The following is a 25,636-nucleotide window of genomic DNA, read 5'->3' as shown; positions in this document are numbered from 1 at the left end:
GGAAATTCTTAGGGTAATTAATCTGGGATCCACTGCTTTTCTGTTGAGAGTTAGAGTGATGCTTATCTTTGAACTTCAGAAACACACAGAGGAGCCTTTGGAAAGCTTGGTGCTTCGCCTTAGGCTAAGAGCTGTAGTTTTCTGACTCTTGAGTTGTGTTCAGTTTCCAAGAGGAGAGAGGAAATTGGAAAGGACTTCCTAGGGCCCTGCATGGTTGGCTGAGGGTCGAGGACCTGGGAAATAGATCATGTGTGAGGGAGGACCTGGGCTAGCCTTTGTTGTTCTTGAATGAGTGCTAAGGGGACTGGCATGGTAGAAGTGGGTTTAAAAAACCTATCTTTGCTGACCTTTCAAGCAGAGATGATCCTTCTCAGTGTCTGTTTCCATATTCCAGGCCAACCTAACTGTTCAGGAGAAGGCTGCCAGGTCTTCAGCTCAGTGACCAGACAGGAGACCTTCAGAGCCACTCTCTGTGGTCTATGGGGACTTGGCCTTGGTTTTTCTTAAGGGTTTTGGTATGGAAGGTTCTTGGAAGTCTCAGGGCTGAGAAGAGCTTCATGGAAAAGAAATAGGCAAGTTTTCTTGGAAGCTATTCACTTTTTCTTTCATTGAATGCTCATTATGAGCTAGGAGCTATTGTCAACTGAAGAGCTTAAGCAAGACAAAAACTATAAAACCCTAATTCTTGTCCTCAAGGAGCTGATCACCTGGTTAAGGGGGTAGGCCCAGGAACAGCTTACTATTCTGCAGACTACTGGGGATGCATAACAGTGGGTTGAATTGTCTCCAACAACAATAACAAAAAGGGTATTTAAACCCTACCTACCCTGTTAAGCTTGTGAAGGCGAACGTGTTTGGAAGTAAGATTTTTACAGAGGTCACTAAGGTAAATATCCCTTTGAGGAGTTCACTCTGGATTCAGGGGAGGCCCTAAATCACTGACTGAATCCTTTTAGAAGGGAAGAAAGGGAGATTAGACACAGAGGTATAGAGATAGAAGGCCATGTGGTAGTGGGGTCAGATATGGGGACTACACCCCAAATCCAAGAGTACTCTTAACTTTAGTATTCTATTTAGTCTTAGTGTTCAATTAGTAGACTGCAAGAAGGCAAACCACACAAAGAATCTAGAAATCAGCAAAGAAAGAGGCTAGGGCCCCCCAGAACAAGCCAAGCTTACTGGCCTTTTTTTTTTTTTTTTTTTGACAACTGGCATTTAGATGTGTGATCACACAAAATTCTGTTGTTTTAAGCCAACTGGGTTGTTAAACAAGTGTCTGTGCGTGAAGTTCTGCATAGGATGGAGCCACAAGCAGGTTGTCTAAGGGTCAGAGCAGCATTGGAGAAGGCACATGTTGAAGTAGTCTTACTGAGAACTATGCAGCAGCACTGGTGGGAAGGACAAGGGAGGCAGAACAGCACAGCAGATCTACAGTTGCAGAAGCCCTCATGGAAACAGGGAACAAAGGGACACGTCACTGTCAGTAAAGCCCCCAGAACCTTACCTGCGTTGTGATGTGTTCCTTCACTGGGGAACAGCGACAAGGCTATGAGGAGTTGTGAAGACCTGCAACACCCCCCACCCCCCCCCCCCCCCCCCCCCCCCCCCCCCCCCCCCGGTGCAGATCAACTTCATGTCACATCAGGGAGGAAAGTGGTTGAGAGTGCCTACTTGGGCAGTGGGATCCTCAACACTGAATGGCAAGAAGAGGATTTTGAATTTCCATGATAACTTGGAAGGAGATTTTGAGAAGAGGAAATGCAGTTGTCTCCGTGAGTGTTGCGCAGCTGCGGGCAGAATCAGCAGCGGTTGGGAATTTAGATAATAGTGAAGGACGTCAGTCTCTAGACCTAGGGACTGCACTAAACCCTGTAGCTTTGAAGATGGAAAAAAGAGATGCGTTCAAGAAACCTCTCTGAGATAGATGTGACATCGCCGAGGGTGTTGTCCTTTGTGCTTGGAAGAGTAGACAGATGAGCATTGGTTGACTTAGACCAGTAGTTCTCAAGCCATGGGTCATGACCCCTTCGGATGTTAGAATGGCCCTTTCACAGAGATCGCCTAAGACCATCAGAAAACATAGATATTTACATTATAATTCATAGCAGTAGCAAAATTACAGTTATGAAGTAGCAACAAAAATAATTTTATGGCTGGGGGTCACCACAACATGAGGTACTGTGTGAAAGGGTCGCAGCGTTAGGAAGGTTGAGAACCGCTGCCTTAGACGGTTAGGGGTAGGGTAGGGTAAGGAAATCTATGGAAGCAAGTCCTGACTTTGACTTTGGACATAGTCAGTTTGGCTGACTGTGGGAGACCTAGGAAGAGGTACTTGGCCTCTCACAGAAGACAATAGTCCTAGGAGTTATTACCCACTATGGATCTGGTAGTATTGCAAGACATTGCATAACTCAGGAGAACTGTCCAAGTTGGGCAAAATTGGCTAAGAACAAAGTTTTGCAGAAATGCTCCATTATGGGATTAAGGAGAGCAGGAGTCATAGAAGCTGGAGAGACTGACTGTGTGGGAGGGCAGTGGAACATGAGAGCTGTCCTGAAAACTAAGACAGAGCCTGTTAATTCCTGTGGCTGCTATAATAAATCACCATAAACTTGGTGACTTAAAATAGCGCAAATGTATTCTCTGTAAGCGCGGGATGAACAAATCCCACATCAAGCTTTCAGGAGAACGACATTACCTTCTAGGGCTCAGGAAAAACCTTTCCTTGTCTCATCCAGTTTCTGGTGGTTCTGTGGTTCCCCAGCTCATGGCGATGCCACTCTTACCCCTGCATCCTTCTTTGTGGCTTGAAAATAACAATTCTCAGCCCCAGGTCAAGAGGGACACATGCTTTCCTTATAAAGACGGTAGTCACTGTAGTAGATAGTGTGGTCCGCTATCAGGGACCACACTAAGTCTGAGGTGGCTTCACTTTGGCCCTGGTAGTTACATCTGCAAAGGTTCTACTAACATTCCCAAGTACCAGAGGTTAAGATTTGGATGTACCCCTTTGTAGGATACAGTTCATGCCACTACAGTAGGTTATATACCAGGAAAATGGCTGGATGTAAAACTGGGTTTGTCAATCCAAAAGGAGGTTATAGAAAATTTCAGTGAGTGCCTCCTGGAAACTGAGCGTTTGGGCAACACATGGAAAAATGGTTATTTTCCAAGTCAGTTTTGCTGGCTCATGACTTGGGAGACTTGAGGGGATGAAATGTGGCTTAGCGTTCCAAGAAGGAGGCAAATCCAGAGCACTGGGAGTTAGATCAACCACTCTGCAAAAGGCCTAGCCAATGACAGGGTAGGTTAATTTGTTCAAGATCACATAGTCACAGTCTGGTCTGGAAGACAATAGTTCCAGTTTTCAGAGCTCTGCTCATAGATACATGTATGTATGTACCTAGTTCAAAATATCCAAAAAGGGTAAAACTCATTCATAGTCTGTCTTCCTTCCCCTCCCTCCCTCCCCCTCCTCCTCCCTCCCTCCCTCTCTCCCTTCCTCCCTCCCTCCTGCCGTCTGGATTGAACCTAGAGCCTTGAATAGGGAGGCAAGCATTTGCTGCTGAGTTGCACCTGTAGCTCTTCTGATCTGAGACAGAGTCTCTAAGTTGCCTATGCCATCCTTGAATTCACTTTGCAGCACTGGTGAAGGGCTTGCCGAGCAGCTGGACTTTCAGGCATGTGCTACCAGGCCCCGAGTTTTAGAACTTCTTCACATAGCACGGAGAGGCAAGGAGCTAGGCTCAGAGTTGTCAGGTGACTTCAACTGTTCATCTTTTGGAAACCAGACCTGTGTTGATTACTTTCTGAGTCCATTCTCTGGGTGCTGAGAATATAGAATTAGAAACCTCAATTTTGGCTTTCAAGGAGTACATACTAGAGCATACCAAGTCTCCTGCCATTATTTATCATCTAAGGCAGAATTCATTCAAACCTGTTGTGTGCCAGAATATTTTGGGAGCTATTCACGAATTAATCAATGGAACAGACCAAAAAAAAAAAAAAAAAATGGAGCCCACAAGCTGGAGGTGGTGATGCACGCCTTTAATCCCAGCACTTGGGAGGCAGAGGCAGGCAGATCTCTGTGAGTTCAAGGCCAACCTGGGCTACAGAGTGAGTTCCAGGAAAGGTACAAAGCTACACAGAGAAACCCTGTCTCAAAAAAAAAAAAAAAAAAAAAAAAAAAAAAATGGAACCCACACTATACTTTAACAGTGAGAGTAAGGTAAAATGAGAAATCCACAGAGTCTGCTCAAAGGGCAAAGGGATTTATTAAGAAAGGAAAACTCACAAGACAGAACAGAGGAATTGTTGCAGGGTCCTGGAAAAGGTAAGGCATGGGCCCACGCTCTTCTTCCTCCTGGAGACTGTCCCCGCATCCAAGTCCCACGAGGGAGCGAAGAGAGTTGTGTAAGTGCATCTCAGGTCTTAGGGGTTGCAGAGAGGCCACACCCCAGGGGCATGTACTTCAAGGTCTTAGGCAGGTAGAGCAGTTACCTACTATGTGTCTAGGGCTGCACTTCAGGGTCGTAGAACAGATACCCACTACAGTAAGGAATTTATAGCTAAATGTGTTAGTGTTCTACTGGAGAAGAGGTGTCTGGGAGATTAAAACAGCAGTTGCTTGGGCCTCTGGCACTTCCTGTAATTTATCACCAGGGCTGGAATTGTTGGCCTACTATTCTGAATTGTCTCTGTATCATCTCATTTAATTCTTGAAGTAGACTACTTACAGTTTCCTTACAAAGAGAGAGCTGGCTTAGAAATACAATGACCTCGCCGGGTGGTGGTGGCGAAGCCGGGCGGTGGTGGCGCACGCCTTTAATCCCAGCACTCGGGAGGCAGAGCCAGGCGGATCTCTGTGAGTTCGAGGCCAGCTTGGACTACCAAGTGAGTTCCAGGAAAGGCGCAAAGCTACACAGAGAAACCCTGTCTCAAAAAAAACCAAAAAAAAAAAAAAAAAAAACAAAAAAACAAAAAAAAAAAACCAAAAAAAAAAAAAGAAATACAATGACCTGCTTTGAACCATGCGTCTGGCCTGTGGGAGCCACGAAGCTGGGCTTTCCATGCATCTCACCTGTGTGGAGTCATTGAGATCTGGCTTCCCGGAAGCTCCTGTGTCTCTCTCACTTCCTTTGCTTCCCATCGCCACGGTTGTTATTTCTGATCTCGGTACCTCTCCACTCTTCCTACCACTCACACCTCCCCGTCACTCCTTTCTCCATCTGTGAACCTGCCATCTACACCACACATGGTAAGCCCAGACAGAGGTAACCAGCAGAGATACTTCAGCAAATAATCCTACTCTCCATCATCTCAGCGCATGGCCTCAGTGGTGACGGATCCTTTTCACGTGGTCTCTGAACTCGGTCCCTTCCACCTGGGGAGGAATCTCCTCCTCTGCTTCCTCTCGTTATGGGAAGGTTCTCAGAAGAGAGGAATCAGCATGAGAGTGCCTTTGCACCTCACGACATCGACACCCTCAAACAGGGCACTCCTGTGAGCTGTGGTGACTTCCTGAGGAGTCCACCATGCTGGAATCCCCTCCTATGCCTGTAGTGCGCTGTTCCGTTGACCTCAGGTCCACCTGTGCAGCAAGTGTATGAGCAAGCCCCTTTTGACAGCCCAGTGCAAAAACCCAAACTCAACAACAACAGCAAAACCTATCCTAGCCTGGCTCTTGTCGCCATTATTTATTTTCCCAGCTGTTTGTAGCTGGCTTCTTCCAAACCATCTTGGTTAGTGTTTGCTAACGTGACACATACCAGAGTTACCTAGGAAAAGGGAACCTCCATTGAGGAATTGCTTCCTTCAGATTAGCTTGTGGCCATGTCTGTGGGGTGTTTTTTTGTTTTTTTTTTTTTTTTTTTTTTTTTTTTTTTTTTTTTTTTTTGGTGAAATATTTGTGAGAGGGCCTAGCCTACAGGGCTATGCCATTCCTGGGCAGGTGGGCCTTAGGCTGTATGAGGAGGGTTGCTAAATATGAGCCTCGAAGCAAGCCAAGCTGGTGAACGACACTCTTCTATGGCCTCTGCATCAATTCCTGCCTCCTGGTTTCTGCCTGAGTTCCTGCCCTGACTTCCCTCCATGGTGAACTACAACCTGTAAGATGGAATAAACCCTTTCCTTTCCAAGTGGCTTTTGGCCATGGCGTTTATCTCAGCCACAGAAAGCAAACTAGGACATAAGCCTTTATTGAGACTTCTCTCTCACAGATAGCCAAGAAATGTAACGAGTCAATCCCAGTTATAGTCCCTTGATGAAGTAGGAACCTAATAGTCATTCTGTATGTTTGTGGGGGCACGGCGTGATGTTTGGATTCATTTATGCATTGTGTAACCTTTGCATAGAAGACAGTTTGAAATGTACTCACTTTCAAGAACTAATAAGGGTTTAAGGTGTGTGGTGATAGGTTTGTTAATTAGCCTTGTTTAATCTTCAAGCAATTAACAGCTTTTGGTTATCTCCCCCTTTTTTTCTTGGAAACAAGGTCATCTTGTGTAGACTAGGTTTGCCTCAAACTCTTGGTCCTAACTGTGCCTCCCATGTAGTAGGATTACAGGAATTACTACAACACTTGGATCAAATGGATCTCTAATTGTTAGTAAGTCATTTAAGGTATGTGGGATCAAATGAGCTTGCTTAGTAGGGCTGCATACAAGCCTGGGCAGAGAGCAATATGATCGTGTCACTAAAAAGATTTTCTTTTGATCACCAATTTTAAATTTTGAGGACACTCAGTTCAAAATGATACAAAATTCACAAGAATATAAAATTTACTTGTGTACAAAACAAGTGCCCTGATACATTGTGAGAAAAATCCATTTTTAGTTTCTCTTTTCTAGGAAGATCACTGTAGTTTGACTAATAATTGTTTCTTTCAACAGCTTGTAAGCATCTACATTTTGTCTTTTGAATTATATAATCACCATAGTTACTCAGATTATCTCGGATATACCCACACCTACACATTTAAGCTAAAAGTTATTGATAATTCCTAAAGTCACTTTTCCATGATTTCTCCTCCTCCTTATACAAGCAATTTAAATGTTACCCTGATATTTATAATTTAATAATAAAAAGCTCTCAAAATTAGGGAAAATGCAGATTTGAAAAGAAGTAGAATATAGACACCTATGTTATGAAGAATTACCAGTTACTATAGTTGAGTACAAAAGGTGGCCTGAACTTCTGGGTGGTCAAAATGAAAAGGTGTGTGTGGATGGTCATGTAGCTTTTGCTGTTCACCAAGAGTGAAAACCACTTACTATGATATAGATACTGTTAGGAGTGGTTTGTATAGGCATGTGTGCACGCGTGTGTCTCTGTATGTGTGTGTATGCATGTGTGTGTGTGTGTGTGTGTGTGTGTGTGTATGTGTGTGTAAAATTTGCCTCTTCCTCCCACCAACTCCAACAGTTCTTCTTTTGATGAAGAGAAGGAGGCACTGATGGGCTAGGAAGTTTTCCGGAGAGCTTGCAGATGACCAGCTGTAGAGCTGAGTTCTGAGCCAGCCTCTTTGGCTTCAGGCTTTTGAGGGAGCTCACTCCTGTTTCTGAGATGTTTTCTATGTGCCTCCCCTTGTGCTTGCCCAGTGTGGAGCACTTCCCCAAGAAGACTGAAAGAAGAGGCCAGCTGAGCCCTTAATTTCTTTGCTGAAAGTTGAAGACTTAACATCAAAACGTGATCTAATAGAAACAATTCCTTAGGAAACCAATTGGATGTGATCTCCACTTGGTTAATCATACCTGTGTCTAAGGCAGTGTTAACTGTTTCTATGTTGATGAAATATTTTTGTTTTATTCTTACACACAATATGAAATAGAAGGCCTGTGTGTCTGTCTGGGCACACACACATATGTGTTAAAATCTAGTGTCAGGATGAAGAAAGAATGAAATGAAAAATTGCTTCATCACAGGAATGTACACTAACATAGGAAATGAAACAACCAGGTTCTGAACAGCTGATTTGGTGTCATAGACTGAAAATCTTTAGTGGTGGTGGCCAGCTTGAAGATGGGGGTAAGTATTGCCCTAGTTTGGATTGTATTACTTCAATAAACACTTCTACCTAAAACAACTTAGGGAGGAAAAGGTTTATTTCATCTTAGCTTTTCAGATCACAGTCTCTCTTCAAGGTCAGTCAGGGCAGGAACTCAGGCAAGAGCAGAGGCAGGAACTATGGAGGAATGAAGCTTACTGGCTTATTCACATGCTCATACCACTATTCTTTATAAACAGCCCAGGCCTACCTGCCTATGGATGGTACTGCCCACAGTGGGCTGTGACCTCCCACATTAAGTAACAACCAAGAAAATGATCTTCAGATATCTACACAGGTCAATATAATAGAGGCAATTTCTCAGTTGCAGTTCCCTCTTCCCAAGCATGTCTAGTTGACAACCAGGACTAGACATCACAAGTATGTGTGGGTCTTAACAACATGTACTTGATATTATGTGGAAAAGTCTTTGAACCATAACAAATGTTCTATACCAAGCAATTTCATCTTTGGACCTTGTTAGGATTATAAACAAAATTACCAAATGCAGAGAAACATACATTTTGACTAATAAACTCTTTGAATCAAATGCATATGGTTTAGAAAGCTTTAGATCTCCTTACACTTACTTAGACCACAGGTGGCTTGCAAACATATCAATAATTTATGATGAAATTTATGTTATAATCACTTAAGCTTTAAAAAATCAAGCACTGACATTTTTGTCTACTGAGATCCATGTCCAAACTCTAGTCTGATTATACATCCAAGTCAGGAGGATACAGGTTTGTTTGACGTACTGCTGCTTGTGTGATTATTTCCATCCTGGACAGCCTTGTCCATGCTTCATCATGCATGCATACCCAAGATGGGAATACGTATCTCCACACATAGACAGTGGGAGACCTGGGCCATACAAAATCTTTGGCAAAGGGGTTACTGTAAGCACAGGTTATCAATTTCAGGGAGTATTTAAGCTAAAAAAATATAAGAGACTCTTGCAAGGACACTGGTGTGCTTCACATTGCAATGGATTGATTATTTTGACTTTGGGTTGGGGGTCTATATTTAAATGTGAAAGGATCTTGCAGGTGAGTGTGTATTCTACATGAAGAAAACTGTTGGACAATGCTGTGAAATTTTTATTTTATTTTACTTTTTAGTCAGGAACGTGGCAATTCACATGGTCTTAAGCTATAAGCATTACCTCATAAATGGCCCCATGGAAATGTATCAACGAAATTTACACCACTCAGGTCAAGTCTTAGAATAACTGCTGCTGGTTCCCTGGCTAAGGAGCAGGTGTGAGACCACCTAGGGTACACTGGCGACAGCTTTCTCTGAGGTTCCAAATAATGCTGGAGAGGCCTACGAGGGTAGACTGTTGAGATGGTTAACTTTTTGTGAACAGTTGAGTACGGTATCAAAGAGAAAAAACAAACAAACAAAACAGAACAACACAATAGATCAACAACTATCTAAACCAAAGGTTTTGGCCTGTACCTCACATCCAGGACCTGCTTTAGAACACTGGCGTGTTTCTGCTTCTCTGTTAGCCAGCTATGGAAATCTCTGAGGGTGGACAGAAGAAAAATCTCCCGCTTAAGCCACTGTAGGAGACATTTGCATGGTTTTCATGCAAAAGAGCACGTGATATGAACTGTATGTGTGTGCTCTCGGGAGGGCTGCTGCGGACGAGGGAGAAACTGAGAGGACTATCAAACATGGAGGGACCGCCTCGATCAGGGAGGTCCAAGTTTTATTATCTGAGAACTGCGGAAGCCTTGCCAAAGGGGAAATGGGCTCCGCCCTACCTGCTCCAGTGAAAGCTACAAAATCAGAGGACAAGTGGAGAAATAATTAGGAAATCCTTGCCCGTGTAAAACAGCTTGAACGCTCTGCTGTCTTTCATGAGGGGGCCCCACTCTTTCAGTTCTGAGAGGCAAGCAGCATCAGGCTCACACTGCTGGAAAAGACGTTAGGCGCAGCCCTTGTAAAACTCTTAAGGAATTGGCTCAAATTTGCTTATACTCAGATCTCTTCGGAAAAAAAAAAACACATATATTTTAAACCGCTGCACTCAGTCACAATGCATCTAAGAGTTCTGGTTAATTTTATAGTTTATTAAAATAAAGCTTCATTCTGCAACTGAGCACAGGCCAGAAGAAGTGTGGGAGAAAGCAGCGAGCTGGCTCACTGTGCTGCGGTGAGCTCGCAGTAGACTGGAAGGAAACTCACTGGCCTTTGTGGGTTTCATCTTGATTGAAAGGGTATCTGGTTGGAAATGGGCATGCATGCTTTGAGAAAGAGTGTGTGGGGCCAGTGGTGGACTAGGAGAATCGGTATTATTTGATTTAAGAAGTTTTTGTTTTTTTTTTTTTTTTCCTACAGCGTGTTTTCCATGAAACTGATATCTGTAAATAAATGTTTGCTACCGTTGCAGCGCCAACTACACTGATTAAAATGGAATCCCATTACAGTTCCTCTTTGGAGACTCAGCATGCTCTGAGAAGAGTGAATCAAGCAAGTCTGAGCTAATCTTAGTTTAGCCCTGGATCTTATATTTGGACTTTGTGGGACCAGGTATGGGAGAGATCATTGAAAGTAAAAAGTAGAAATCTGAAGAGATATTCCAAGATTATTCTCTCCAGGAAAGACTGTGGAATGGTCTAGAAGACAGAGAAAGGATCCCTGTACAATCAGTTAAAGTGGCCTATAGCTTAACGTTTTAATTAATGGACTCTATTTTTAACAACAGTTTTGGGTTTGCAGAAAAACCAAGCCAAAGATAGAGATTTCTCCATCTCCTGTCTCTACCCTGCACATACTCAGCCACCCCTATTATTCATATCCCTCATCAGCTGTGTGTGGTAGTGTACAGGGAAAGGTAGCATCAGCATCCTGGCAAGGAAGACAAGAAGGTCTTGAGTTCAAAGTCAACCTGAGCTACCTTGTGCCTCTAAATGAGTGATTTAATGGATTCATAAGGCTAGGATGTAGTTCAATGTTGGGCCACTTCTCTAGCATGAAGGAAGTGCTAGAGTTTATCAGGGGCAACACGGACAGAGACACATCCCCACACTGTCACCCCAAGTACAATTTTAGGCACTTCAGGTCAGCTAAAGCAGGTCCTCGATTTTTATGCAGAAAAAAATTTCTGGGTAACTCATTATAAAACAGAGTTGGAGTCTTTTAAGAAATAGAAAAAGGGTAAAGTACATCCAAGGGCATGGTGTGGGCTTCTCAAAGAAGTCAAAGTTTATTAAGACATATTTTTAATGTAGACTTTAAGCATCAGAGTTATAGAGGGACATTCAGAGAAAAAATAGGATCTACCCAAGCAAGCATGTGTGTTTCTCAGGAGAGTCATAATTAAGTGTCTTAGCTGTAAACATAGATAGCATCTTGGTAGCTCTGAAGTTAATTCCTAAAGATTGCTAGGGAGCTTTTTCCTTTCTTTTTGATAAGTGAGATTCTGGGATGGCTTTGGAGATGCCTGGGATGGGATTACAACCTGATAAGGTAAGACCTGGAGCCTTTAGGATCGCACAAGGAGCTTAAGACCCATCTTTTACTGTACATGGGGTTTCTGTTGAGATGCCTTGAAAACTGCAGGCTTGTAGCTGGGAAAGGAGAAGGACCTTAAACAAATGGTTAACTGTGCTGAAACTCTCGACCCTCAGGTGTTGAGATTCTCCAACCAGATTTAAAGGACTTGGGTTCTTTGCTCTTCTTATGCCCAATAATGTTCACTGTGTTTCTATCCTGCCTCAGTCTTAGTCTCTAGAAAAAGGGTGAAAGAAAGAGGAAAGGAAAGAAACCTGCCATTGGAGAGCTAAGTTAAAGTATCGGACATTTTGTGTGTTTTTGAGTAATACATAAATGTATAATGACATTGCAGTCATGATTCCTGTCACCTCCAAATTCTCGTGCTTCGTGTAGCTGCCCCCCATCTCCAATCGCTCCTGGCCACTGCTCCCACTCTTGCCTTTCCTTAGAATGTCATCTGGGTGATTTGCACAGGATGCATCCCTTGGATTGGCTTCTTTCACTTAGCGACAAGCTTGGTCTTCCCCCTGAGTCTTCTCCCAGCTTGAGTATTTGTCTTGCACACTGAGTAATATCTAGGTGCGGGTACTGGATTTTGGGTTAAGGGTTCTGTTGAAGTGAAATAAACAAACAAACAAAAACAAAAAACGGTTTTCACACTGTGGTTCAGGAAATGGACTAAATGCACCACTGTCCTTACTAGTAAAAGTTGTGTGGATGACCTGCCATAGTCCCTCATGGAAGATCTGAGTAGAATTTTCTCTTGCACTGCATTTCCTCCATTTAGGGGGTTTCCTCATGGTCACAGAGAACTCTCATTTGACAGAATTCTCTAAATGTTGGACTCTATTTGTTAGTGAAGACAGCTCTTCCTGTTGAAACACAGGACTGGATTTTTGAGTGGAACAAGAACGTCCCATTCTCAGACCATATCTGTGAATCAAGGCTGTGTATGAAGAACTGGGATTTCTTGCTATAGCATCGACTTGGAGGGCTGAGTTCTGTTTGGCCTGAAAGGATCGCTCTGTGCTGATAAGTTTGGACTCGTTTTTCTTAGTAAACTTATATATATATATAAAAAAAAACCCTTTATCTCCCTCTGACTTAACAGTGAGAAAGGAAAGAAGTTTCAGGAAGGCAAAGCAGGCCCAGAAACAATCCTTAAAGCTGGTGGGAAGCAATGCTGGGAGCATGGAAAGAATTTATTACACCGGGATGGCCTGTAATAAAGGAGATTGAGGAACCAATTGCTTCTGTGCCAATCCTGTTGGGTTTAGGAACAACACCTTTAAATGTTCCTATCGCAGCACTGGCTGTCACAGGGACCACAGGAGCTGTGTTGTTTGTTAATGATGTGCTGTTAGCATTTAGTGGAGTCCTGACTTGGAGGAGGCTATGCTGTTGACTCCGTGCAGTAAACATGTGACTCATCTTGACAGAGCCTTTTCCATGATGAAGGGTGCCTACCACCTGTCAGAGGGGGAGCCAAGAATTGATTTTGAGTCCCGAAAGTATCAACATGGGTGAATTCCAGATTTCTCCAATTATCTGCTGCCTTTACAATGTTCCAGTGGGCACAATCTTGTCTTCCAGCAGGAATGTCACAGGGACATCTTTTCTGGTTGTTTGCCTAGATGGTACTTTCAGGGCATCTCCTGATATGCCATCCCTCAGCTCAAACTGCAGAGGATTTTTTTGCATATGTGTGGTATTTTGCATCTCTCTCTCTCTCTCTCTCTCTCTCTCTCTCTCTATATATATATATATATATATATATATATATATATATATATATATATATATATATATATATATATATATATTTGCATGTGTGAACCCAGCTGTGGGAATTGCAGGTGACTACCATGTCTCCCTGCTTTAACATGGGCTCTGGGGACCTAAACTCAGGTCCTCATGCTTGTGTGGAAAGCACTTTATCCACCCAGCCACCTCCTTGGTCCCTGAATGTTTTGTTTTAAATTGATTTTTTTAGGCATTGTAACCAAGGCATGTGGAAATTCCTAGAATAGATCTTACAAAAATATTTTTTTTAACATGTTTGGAACCAGGGTTGATCTGTCAGTTATATTAAATTAAGCTCTTGTGTCAGGCACTGAGTTAGGCAATGAGGTTTTATCAACTAAAGACTCAGTCTCCAGACTTGAGATATAGATAGTTGAATATGACAAGCAGTCAGAGAAACACATTCTGATAGGATAGTCCAACACAGTCAGTAACCTAGATATCTCAGTAATAGACTCTGTGAGGATCTGATGTGGGGTATGTGTTACAAAAGCTTACTGGGGTCACTAGGTGGTAAGATGTGGAAAAATGTTCTCTAGGCAAATTAAACTATATGATCAATGCACTGAAATACAGTGTGCTGAAGTATCTAAAAATTTATTATTTCTAATTCATGAAAATGGACAGATGAGGGTAGGTCAGCTGTGTGGCTGCCTCCAAACAGAAGATTCACAGGAGGGGGGTGTTAAAGAACATGTGTTTATGTGGTAGGCACTGAGAGAGATTTAAATGATTGAACTAGTACAGTGTCTTGGTTGCCCTTATAATCTAGAGAGAATTTTTAAACATTGAAGAAGCTGATTTGGCAGAGAGCAAGATGGGGTTAACAAGTTCTCATTATATTTAAGGGGCAAGATGGTCACTTCTAGAATGAAGAAGAGTAAGACATGATGGAAAAGAACAGAGAAGGGAAACAGGAAATGGGTAGACTTTGGAGAACCGGTTCAAAGTCTGGAGAAAGGGAGAGATCCAGTTGCCTCTGGCTTTCTATTGTTGAGAAGTAGTCATGTCTCACAGAAGCTACCTTAAGCAGAAAATTTATGAAGAGAAGTGGTGTGTGTGTGTGTGTGTGTGTGTGTGTGTGTGTGTGTGTGTGTGTGTGTCTTGGGGAGGTAGTTATGACTGCCTATGGATAAGGGATTCAAGGTTGAGCATCCTCATCTGGTCTGTCTTTAGGTCAGGATGAAGGACTCTCCAGATGAAGAGGTCTCCAACACGGCTGGTTGTGAATATTCTTTTACTCCACAGGGACTCTCAGATAAAGGGGGCTTGGGTTTTAAAAGCAGACCTACCAAAATATGTTTTTCAGTGTAAGTTCTCAGAAGTTCAGCACAACGTCTGAGATATCTGTTCTTCTGGTTCCCCAAGTTTTCATTTTAGTTTTTCAGTTTTAGGGATAAAATAAAAAAGTCTGCTCCCTAGTCTCATTTTCACTTTTTCTTCTTGTAGCAGTGAATACTCCAAATCAAGAAGAAATCTGTTCCCTAGTATTCCAGTTCCAGAGTTTCATCTCTGCCTTCTCTCTGCTTTTCTCTCATAAATGTGACATTTGTCTTATGTCCTCTAAATTTCTTGGCCATTTTTATGAAGGACTCTCCTCTGAGCCACACTGACACCATCTTCAGGAGTTAGATTGGACCTGCTCACAAAGCTCATCATAGCTGGCTTTGGTGACTATTGCAATTCCTTCTTGGAAAGCAGGGGCATGAAGGGTCTGTCATGGGACTCTTACCCTCAGCCACCCCTCTCAACCAGTTGTATGTGATTTTTCCCTAATTTCACATGGCCTTAGAGTCTTGGGGAAGGTCTAGAGCAGTGGTTCTCAACCTTCCTAATGCTGCGGCCCTTTAATACATTCCCTCATGTTGGGGTGACCCCCAACTTATCATTTCATTGTTACTTCATAATTTTAATTTTGCTATTGTTATAAATTGTAAATAACTGATATGCAAGATATCTGATATGTGACCCCCATGGAAGAATCTTTTGACCCCCTGAAGGGGTCGCGACCCATAGCTTCAGAACCACTGGTCTAGAGCATATAGGTGGGAAATAGATTTGGGGAAGGGGCTCCATTTTCATAACCATGGTGGAATCAATAGCCATGTTGGATGAGACCTCAGCTGCTTTAACATTACCCACACTCCTACCCACAATTGCTCACCTACTGCTCCATAAGTAAGCCTAATTAATTAGTTTCTCAGTGTAAACTTTTGTAGAATCTTGCCTCTTTCTGTCATGGGGAGCAGAGGAGGAGGGATAGACCTTTGTGTCTCCTTCAGTAAGAAATTTCAGCAACTGTCACCTCTTCAGTAAGTGACTCTTAGCTCCCTTTTAAAGATGATCAAATGAACGAAGACAAACCACATGCATTACTGTTATAAACAGCTGGAGTTTTCAGAGCTGGGATTTGAACCTGGCTGATTTCAATACCTATGTTCATCACCGCTACTTTTTTTGTTTTGGATTTTGGTTTCTTGAGACAAGGTCTTTCTATGTAGCTCTGGCTGTCCTGGAACTCATGATGTAGACCAGGCTGTCCTTGAACTCAGAGATCTGCCTGCCTTGGCTTCCTACAGGAGTCATCATGCCTTGCTACCACTAACTTATATTAACATATTTTTAAGAGCATTTTTGTTTTATCTAATATTTGTTTAACTTCCCATGGAGTTGAAAAAAATGAACTGTGGAATATAGTTTATGCCCTGCTGACCTGATTCCTCCTGATTTACAATACAAGGTTCTATATGTGGAGAAAATTCATTACCTTGATGGGTCTAGTATAGTATATCTACTTGTACTGAGATGACACCTTTGAAAATATCTACATTTGGCAATCTTAGTGTGAGGAACTCAAGAAGAGTACATGGATAGTTGAGAGACAAGGGGATAGGTGATCTAGACATCTATTAGGCTCTAGCTGTGTGCCTTTAAGTAAATAACCTCATCTTTCTGGTTCAGTAACAGTGAAAATAAAGAGAGACATAACTGTCTCCTCAAAACACAACCTGAAAACCACTCAGGTGGATATCTGTGATCGATGGGATCATAATATTTCCAGATATCGGTCAATGTTATATTGGTATTTTGCTTTCAAATAGCTTTGCATATTTTTTGACATACATTTGAACACACAACTTTATCAGTTTGGACACGTGCAAAGCATGAAAGATAATAATGTGTCTATCACCCATGGAGCTTCTATCACCCCCACTTTCTACCATATCGGCAAGCAATGGACTTATTTTTGCCAGGTCTAGTTTGCACTTTCCAAAGTTTTAAGTAAATGAAATAAGACAGTATGTACTTTTTTTTTTAAACCTGGATTGTTTCAATCAGAATAATTATTTTGGAATTTAATCTGTGCTGTAGTTCCTTTCCTCTACTGAGTGATATAAAATGTTATGGTTAAGCCATTTATCCATGCATCCACTGTTGGGCACTTAGGGTGTCTCCAGCTTTCTAACTACTAGAATAGAGCTGTAGAAAACGCCAATGCACAGGCCTTCATAGGAGCCCATGCTTTCTTCCCTCTCGGGTAAAGGCCTAGGAGTGGAATGAACAGGTGCGTTTAACTTTTTGCCAGCTTCTTTTCCAAAGTGGTTATTCAATTTTACATTTCTGTTGGCGATTTGTAAGAGTTACAGTTTTTATACATCGTTTCCAAAACTCGCTTTTGCTAGTCTCGCTAACTTGAGTCACTCTGCTAGAGGGACAGTAGTGTCCTATTGTGGTTTTATAGTTCCCTAATGACCAACGATGCAGTCTTTCATGAGTTTATACATCAAGATTAGGAGCTTTTAATTTCACCAGAATTGAATTTACATCAATATTTTCTTTGAGCAAAATGCTTTGATGATATATATACACACATATATTCATATATATATGTATATATATAAAATACTCATACATTTGCTGTGATTAACTTTCCCTGTAAATATTACTTCAGCGGCAGCTCAAAAGCATTGGCACATTACAATGTCCTCATCCTTATTCATTTTAAAGTGTGCTCTGTCGTCCACTGGCTATGTAGAAGTGTCTTCCTTCATTTCCTAACACACGATTGAGGGTTCCCTGTATAATTTCTGACTACTGATTCCCTATCTAATTACCACTGTGGTCTGATAATATATTTTGTTCAAATTGAAACCTCCTGAATTTATGGAGACCTCAACTCCAATGATAGAGGTAAATGCCAAGTCAAGACATCCTTAATTTTCTGGCGTTATGTCTCAATCTAGCCTCTGTGCTGTAGGAACTGGAGTGAGTACAGATGAACCTTCTTAGGGAGGTCCAAGAGATCTCTCAGCTCTCAGAAAGACTCAGAGTAAGAGCAGTGCCAACCGGGGGGTGACGGAAAACTGAATGCTTAATTCTAAGGCTCTGAAATACAAGACCCCCTTCTCCGTCCAGTAGGATTCTATCACATTTTCAAACTGCCTTTTCCAAATATTCTAAAAAAAAGAAGCCTTTATACAAAATAACTGGCTTATGAAATGTTCTTGGAAAATATTCTTTAGTTCCAGTGACTATTGGCAGTACTAAGGTTCATTTCTGGTCTAGAGATTTGGAACTTGTATCAGCAAAAATTTTTATAAGCATGTTTACTAACCCATGTATTAAATTAATTTTTAAAAATCAATTTGCATCCAATGTAATTTTCTTTGAACTCTCAGCTGTTTGCTTTTTGCTCTGTGCTGACAAGTTCCTGCCACCAACAGATGCTTTTGCAAACAGGGCAGTCCTCTAAAAGCTTCTACTTAATCTGCTTAAATAAATTACTAATCATCTTTTAGCAGGGACAAATGCAAAGTCACCATGTGACACATAATTCATAACGTTATTTTAAAGCAACAACTTGCTTCTTTTTTTTCACCCCCCCCCCCTCGCTCGTCAGCCGTCTGGCAGTTTGTTTTCCTGCAATGAATCAGAATCCACATGCTGGGCCATTTGTACCATCTGTTACAGGGGTGTTATGGGGGAGACAACTCTAGACACCTGGTGGGATGACGTGGAAATGTCAGCTCTGGGGTAAACACTAGTTCCGGTGACAAAAGACCAAGAGGAAAAATCGGGGGAGAAGATACTGCTGGTAGCCCCAAGAGGGACACACCTGTTTCCGAGCTTGGGAAAATGTATGCATGCCTGTATGTATATGGAAGTATGTCCACATGCATGTTTGTAAGAATGCCTACAGACATGGTTCGAAGCACGCATGCATGTACTTATGGGAGTATATCTGCAGGCATGTTTGGAAGTTTGCATGTATGTTTGGAAGTACACTTGTATATGTATATAGAAGTATGTATGTATGGAAGTGTGCCTACATTTATGTATGGAAATTTGCCTGAATATATTTTTATTGGTACTCTTGCATATACGCAGATAAGTATGCTTGTACATATGTATGGAAGTATGTTTATATGTATAAATAGTAGTGCTTTTGTATGTATGGAGATATGCCTGCATGTATGTATGTATGTATGTATGTATGCATGCATGCATGGAAGTATACCTGTTTGAAAGTTTCCTTGCATGCATGTTTGAAAGTATGCCTGCATGCATGCACGGAAGTATATGTGCATGCATGTATGGAAGTATGCCTACATGTATTTCTGGAAGTATATTTCCAAGTGTGTACTTTTAGCATCAGGGACTTTTCAGGGTCTTAATGATAGATGTGATTAAATTCTTGGGAAATGTAAAGGACTTAGAGGTAGTAGGTTCTGGGAAAAACAGTCTAATTTGCAAAATGTGCCTCTATTTATGTTTTCTATGAGTGACTTGGAGTGAGATTTTCAAGGGCATCCTTTGGGAATGAATGCAGCTTTAAATGTGGGCTCAGAAAAACTCCTAAATTTCTTATGCCACTCAATCCTTTTGGATTCTGTTTCATTACAGAACTATTAGTAAAAGAACTGCTTAGTATCCACCCCCAACCTCAATTTTTAAAGCAACTGAAATATCCAGAAACATCCAACTAGTCGAAGCCAGTTTGGGAATGTTTATAGACATTTGACTAACATGGAACACTTGCACATGATGGACAAGGACTTGTGAGCCTTTGCCCAGTTATGGAAGCTGGTTTCCTGTCACAGCAATTCCCTGGAAAAATAAGAGGAGCTTCCTATTATGCATTGTATTATCCTGCTTAAAGGTGTACACACACACACACACACACACACACACACACACACACACACACACACCCTTCCCTTCTCACTGATGCTCCACAGGATGTAAAGATGACCATCTGTATCACCCTTAATTCAGACTGTGTTTGAGTTCGAAGTTGTACAGTCATTAGTGAAGCCAGTTTTCCAGCCCAGATCTTCCGTGCACCAAGAATCAGGCACATTACTCCAGCACACTACAAGATAATCTCTTTGTTCATTAGTTCCAACTGGCTCCACCACTGACTGCAGGGCCCAGAGAACTTCTGTAGTAGGATGTAGTTCGATGACTTCACCATAATCAATTTCAAAGGCTCAGATGCCATTTCGAGCATTTCTAACTTCACATACCAGCAAGCCTGTAAGGAACATAAATGTAGATCATTTTCTTCCTGCTGCTGCGCAGTTTTAATTTTGGCATAAATCTAAAATTGTCATCTCCACTTTCTCCATCTTTGCTGGCATTTCTCTTCAGGGAGCACACATCTTCCTGTCATCATTAATTCAGGCTGTCACAGTTTTCACACGGAATTTTTCAACCTTCAAACAGGCTTTTTTCTGCGTTCTATACTATGGTCAGCAGGGCAGTTAGGACACAGCCATTCGGCTCTGCCTTCTCCCAGGCACCCTGAACTCTGTGTTGTTTTCTGAATGGAAAATATGGGAGATTGTTTTGTGCTCTTGGATATGTTCCTCTTTTGATCGATCTCCAGGCCTCTTACCTTAGATGCCTGGCTAAGTCTCCAAGCCCCAGTTCCAGGAAGCCTTTTCTAACCGTTGGACGCTTCTCTTTGTTTCCTTTCTTCTACGTCCATCCTGCTTAGTATTTGTTAGTTGCCTGTTGTCTTGTGGGTACTTCAGAGGCAGGCCCCAAGGAACATTCATCTCTGCACCCGGAACCTTAGCATGGTGCTTGCATATGGGAGGAGCTTAATGAGAATATTTTTGAGTTTGTTGCTCCTGAATGCCTTCTGAAACCTTCAGGAAACAGTGTATTTTTGAAAAGTATTTTATGATCTGTAATATATCTTTGGGTTGGGTTGGGGAGGTACTAAAAGAAATTTGACAAATAGTCTACTTGTCAACATTAAAGCCTTGGAAATGGCGCCATCCATTTCTTTTCATCTGCAGGAAGGCCAAATCTAAATTGTTATATACCTGTGCACGGGCTCTAGTCTGTAACTCTTGTCCAGAAACCTCCATGGATGGAGTCATAGACAGGACCCAGACACTAGACATGTCTGTTTTTTGCAAGCCTCCCAGAACCTCAAATCCATCCCTTTATTTCCCCCACAAAGTAGAACCTAGATACTGGAACAAGTGCTGGGACAAAGCCATCTTCAGCCATGCCATCATCATCAGCCTGTTCTCCTTCCTTAGCAACAGTGTATCTGTCTTCTTCCTCCAATTTCACAGTCCCCTTCTCCCCATGGGGCTCCAACTTTCCCCCAGAGAACTGAGGGTCACTCTTCATTTTATGTCATCCCTTCATCTGATATTATGACGTTTCAGAAACGTGAGTTTCCAAAAAGGCGAATCTGATGATGATTTGGTCTCGCATACAGAGAGGGGTAGGGTTCCCAGGCCTTCCGGCACGGCCACCTGCTTCCTTTACAGTGGGAGTGTGAACGGCTGGCTTTTTTGTTTGTTTGTTTTTTTTATCCTCAGTGAATTACTTGCATTGTCCTTAAAATGACTTTTTCTCTTCTGCCTTCAGGTTTTTGAAGATCATGTTCCTTTTTCTAGAACTTCCTTCCCACCTCCCTATCTCCACTGTCTACTTCTCACTCCTCTTTGGGTTCTTCACTTAAACAATCTCTCCTCTACGAGAATTTCTTCATTCTCCAAATTGGGTTGACATCCTCCCAAGTCACAAATACCCAGGAGCTCAGGATGAGCACACCATGTTTATCTCCCTCAATACACTGGAGCCAGACTCGATTTTATTAATTATTATACTCCCACTTTCTAACACTGTCTGGGCACAGAGCATGCTGTAAGAGAATCTGTTCACCTGCTGACTCTACAGAGATTGTCATGGTCTAGCCACAGACATGTATGAGGCAATGTATGCTGATTTTGGGGATCTGCTCAGACAGAACTCTTCACCACTGGTACAATCTTGACATTTGTTTCAACCCAGTTACTTAGAGTATTTAAAAACACTCAACTACTTCCACTCAGATCTTTATCTATCGTTTATGAAGGTGAAAGAGTCAGGTCTAATTAGGAGTGGAAAGGTATAAGGGTGTACAGCCCTGCCCTGTAATACAAATGAAGGGTGCATTGTCCTGGGCCCTGGCAGTTAAAATACTGGTAAAGGAGAATTGGAACCAGAAGGTAGTCCATGCATCATCTCTAGCCAGAAATAAACTATAAACAGAAAAACGAAAGGCATCATTTCAGCAGAAAGTATGTTGACCTTGATTTAGAAAAAGTTGTAAGAAAGTTTCTATAGACAGAGAAATAATGTTTACCTGCTTGCCCTTTGGTAATTGTTGAGGGCAAAATTTACATGTGATTCCAGTCCTCATACAGATGACCTCATTCAAAAGGGATTGAAAGTTAGCCATCATCATGGACACTTGACCTCCAGGCCCAGTTTCAGGTCTAGGTGCTGGTGTCATTAAGCAACTTTTCTGGGAACATCAGGGATACTATATACACACACAAATAGAAACAATTAGTCTCTTGCACAAATAAGTTTCATATTCTACAAACTACAAGCTTGGGCTGGTGAGATGGCTGAGTGGGTAAAAGAGTTGCTATGAAAGCTGGACACCTCACTCTGCATCCCCGGAACTCATGGAAAGTTGGACGGAGCGATTCTAAGTCCCCTTAACCTCCACATGCACGCCTTTCCCAGATCCCTCGCTTCTCCCAAGCATGCCACATGTGGGATAATAAACAAATAAAGCTACTGACAACTCTGTACCCACAGTAATGTTAGAGAGAAAAGTCCATCTCTAAAGAGGTGGCGGAAAATATCCTACATTTAATTAAAATATTAAAACTGTTCTAAAGTTTTAATGGTTGGTGAGAGAGACGCCGGAAGTAGTGTTCTGTGAAGGCTCACTGTTCTCTGTGAAGATGGTCATGGGCCAGTTTGCTATTGTTATTCTATTGTGTGCGTCTCTTGCTACTTAGCGTCACCAGGCTCTGGTTTATTCGTTCGGCAGTCCTTGAGAATGTGAATTCCATTCTGTTGTGTAACTCCTGTGTGTAAGGAGCTGCCCATGATGGGAAGGATCCTAGCCTTATAGAGAGATGAAAGTGTACAGGGCAGGTGGAGTGGGCATGGCTGCGGAGGTGAGAGGATTTGTGGAGAGCATTCTGGTGGGATGAAGGGGAATGGGGGAAGGAAGGGAAGTGAGGGTGCATGGATGTTAGGGTGAGGAGGGTGTCTATAAGGGAAAGAGACTAAGACCTGCAGAGAGAGTGGCTGCAGCCTTCTACTGCTGTGAGAGCTAGCCTGCAGGAAGGAAGCTTCCTGGTCAGTAAGGACTTGATTTCTGCGTGTTCTGCGGCCAGTGTGCATGGCTTTTTCAGCAATAGGGTCTACCATTAAGTTCTGGTGGACAATGGAGAGCAATGGCAATTGTCTATATTGTTGTGGGGGTCTCTGGGACACCTCTGACAACAGCTTGTGGGAAGGTATCCCATACCTGGCACTGGGTTTTTTTTATTGGGCTGCTCATGGCTTTTGGGATGAGTTTAAACTCCTGTTGAGGATAACTCCAATTAAACTTGTATCTATACATTATATATGAAGCTAATCAAATGTTAGGTTTCCATATGGTCTTTTCAGGAATCCTTAGACTTTGTTACCCCGACACTATCCTCTCCTTTGCCCTTGCCTCCTACCCTTGTCTCCACTTAAACCCACTCCCCCTCGTTCCCCATTTTTCTGTACAAGCTTCCTATTGTCCATCCAATCTTCTTTGAAGTATAAGTTCCATGATCATAGAAGCATTGTTTTGTCATCAGGCTGGTGTACAGTGCGTGGTCGTGTCACCCTGTAGTTCTCAGGGAACACGTGGCTAAACCGTCAAAGCTGTAGGGGTTCTGGGGATGTGCTTGCTGAAAAAAGACCTTGTTCTGGGGACAGCATGTCTGAGCACTTAGGGTGACGGGTGGCTAGCTGCTGCTTCTTCACTTTTTAAAACCAGGTCACTGTGGTAGGTCGGGAGTTGGGGTGCAGCACCATGAGTGACATGTGAGAGGCACAGCATCTGGTGTGTTCTCGAAGAGGAAGGGTTGGAGGCCATGGTTGCTTCTGGAGGCAGGGCAGGAATTACAGGTGACCCAGTCGTAAGGTACGGAACAGGTTCTCAGGAGAGAGCCACTCAGCCATGGAGTGGTGAGCTGGCGGGAGTCCCCAGTGTGAGGATAATGATTGTGGCAGTGTTGACCCAGCATAACGTGGGAGACTTGGTCCTTATGAAAGCGAGAAACAACAAACAAACAAACAACAACAACAAACCCCGAGAGAAACCATTCAGTTATATCCCTAAAATCTTCTGAGAGACACTTACTTCCGTTATGTGAACATAAAATGGCCTTCTGCTTTTCCTTATGTTCTCCAAGTTGGATCATAACAAAAGGCAGCCTCCAGCAGTAGCCTGAGAGACTCTGGTATCTAAAACTCCTGCGTGCTCTAACTTCTCCTTTGGGTGGTCTCTCACTATCATACTGAAATGGAGAGGAGACCATAGGAAATCTCCTTGTAGGAAGACTCACCTGGAAATACATCTGCAGCAAGTGCTACCCAAAGCTGGGGCAGGGCCACCCACACGCTATCTTGACACAGGATGCCCACGCAACACATGCGCCTCCCAGAAGAAGGTCTCAGGAGTACTACACAGAGGCTAGTGTCATGGTCAGTGCAAACATAGTTTCTCTTTTCACTCATGAAGCTGTTCACTTCTTTTTAGCTTTTAAATCCAATCTTATTAGGCAGAGGTTCTAGGGTCTCTTGGGGACAGTTCCAGGACACTGGAGGCGTGAGAGGTTAGGTAATAGAAGTGAGGATGAGGAAGAGGAGCTCACACTCCCTTAGTGATGGTGGCTTGGGCATCTACTATGGCCTTTCATGTTGATCTGAAAACAGGCTAAAGTCTAGAAACAGCATAAAATAAGAAGAAAAAAAAAGAGTGAGAAATCTTAAAAATGAAAAGAGACAGCAGATTAAGTCAGACTTTCAAAAGAGGGCATAGGGTAATCTAAAAATGAAGGTTAAGAGTTTAGAAATACAATACAGATGAGATTTTAAAATGGAAGACAAAACAGTATAAGCCAATGAGATAAAAGGTTAAAACGTGAGTAAAACTGTGATCACTCAGGCTGAAAGGCTAAATCCCAACTCCCCAGAGATGAAAATCTGAAACTAGACCATTCCTCAGGACTAAGGGTGTGGATTAGAGAGTCAAACCTGAGAAGACAGGTGAAGGGTGACAAAAATTCATCGAAAGCTGTAGGGATAAAGTGGATTAGGTGACCGACCCTTCATTTTAAAAATTATGTTAAGAGAGAAACAAAAGACCTGTTTTGAAGACAGAGAGAGTGTGGCCAGGGCATTGGCCCCTCCCTCATCCCTGGGAGAGGTGGAATGGAGGCACAGTTGTCTTGAGCGTTCAGTGTGCAGGGCTGAGGGTAGAGCGGAAGGACTGTCATCCCAGATTCCTGGCTCTGGAGTACGAAGGGAAATATCTTCTGCCTCCGTTAAAAACATTAATATGTGTAGCCAACAACCTGTAGGCTAGCCTGCTGTCACTGCTACCCGACCTTCAGGATCTGCCACCTTCTCCTAGGCTCTTGTCCCACCTTGGTTCGATACCACTTTCCACTCCCTACGCTGCAGCTGGATGAATCTGAAAGTGCTGTTTTGGTCATGTGATTCCCTGGTATAAAATTTTCTGTGCTTATCATCACAAAGACCAGACTCCTCAAAGGCTTAGCAAAATCTCACTCCACTGCGCTCTTGCTCTTTCGGACTAGCTGGAGATCTTCTGTTTGCATCTAAATCAAGAGCAGTCTGCTGGCTGTGTTAACATTCTGCTCCCCCCAACACCCCTCCCCACCCCAGGTACCAAGGGATTAACCC

Source organism: Peromyscus eremicus, chromosome 20 (genome assembly GCF_949786415.1).
Source record: "Peromyscus eremicus chromosome 20, PerEre_H2_v1, whole genome shotgun sequence".
Lineage (NCBI taxonomy): Eukaryota > Metazoa > Chordata > Mammalia > Rodentia > Cricetidae > Peromyscus > Peromyscus eremicus.
The sequence above is the reverse complement of the archived record's forward strand: the minus strand, read 5'-3'. Positions refer to the sequence as shown.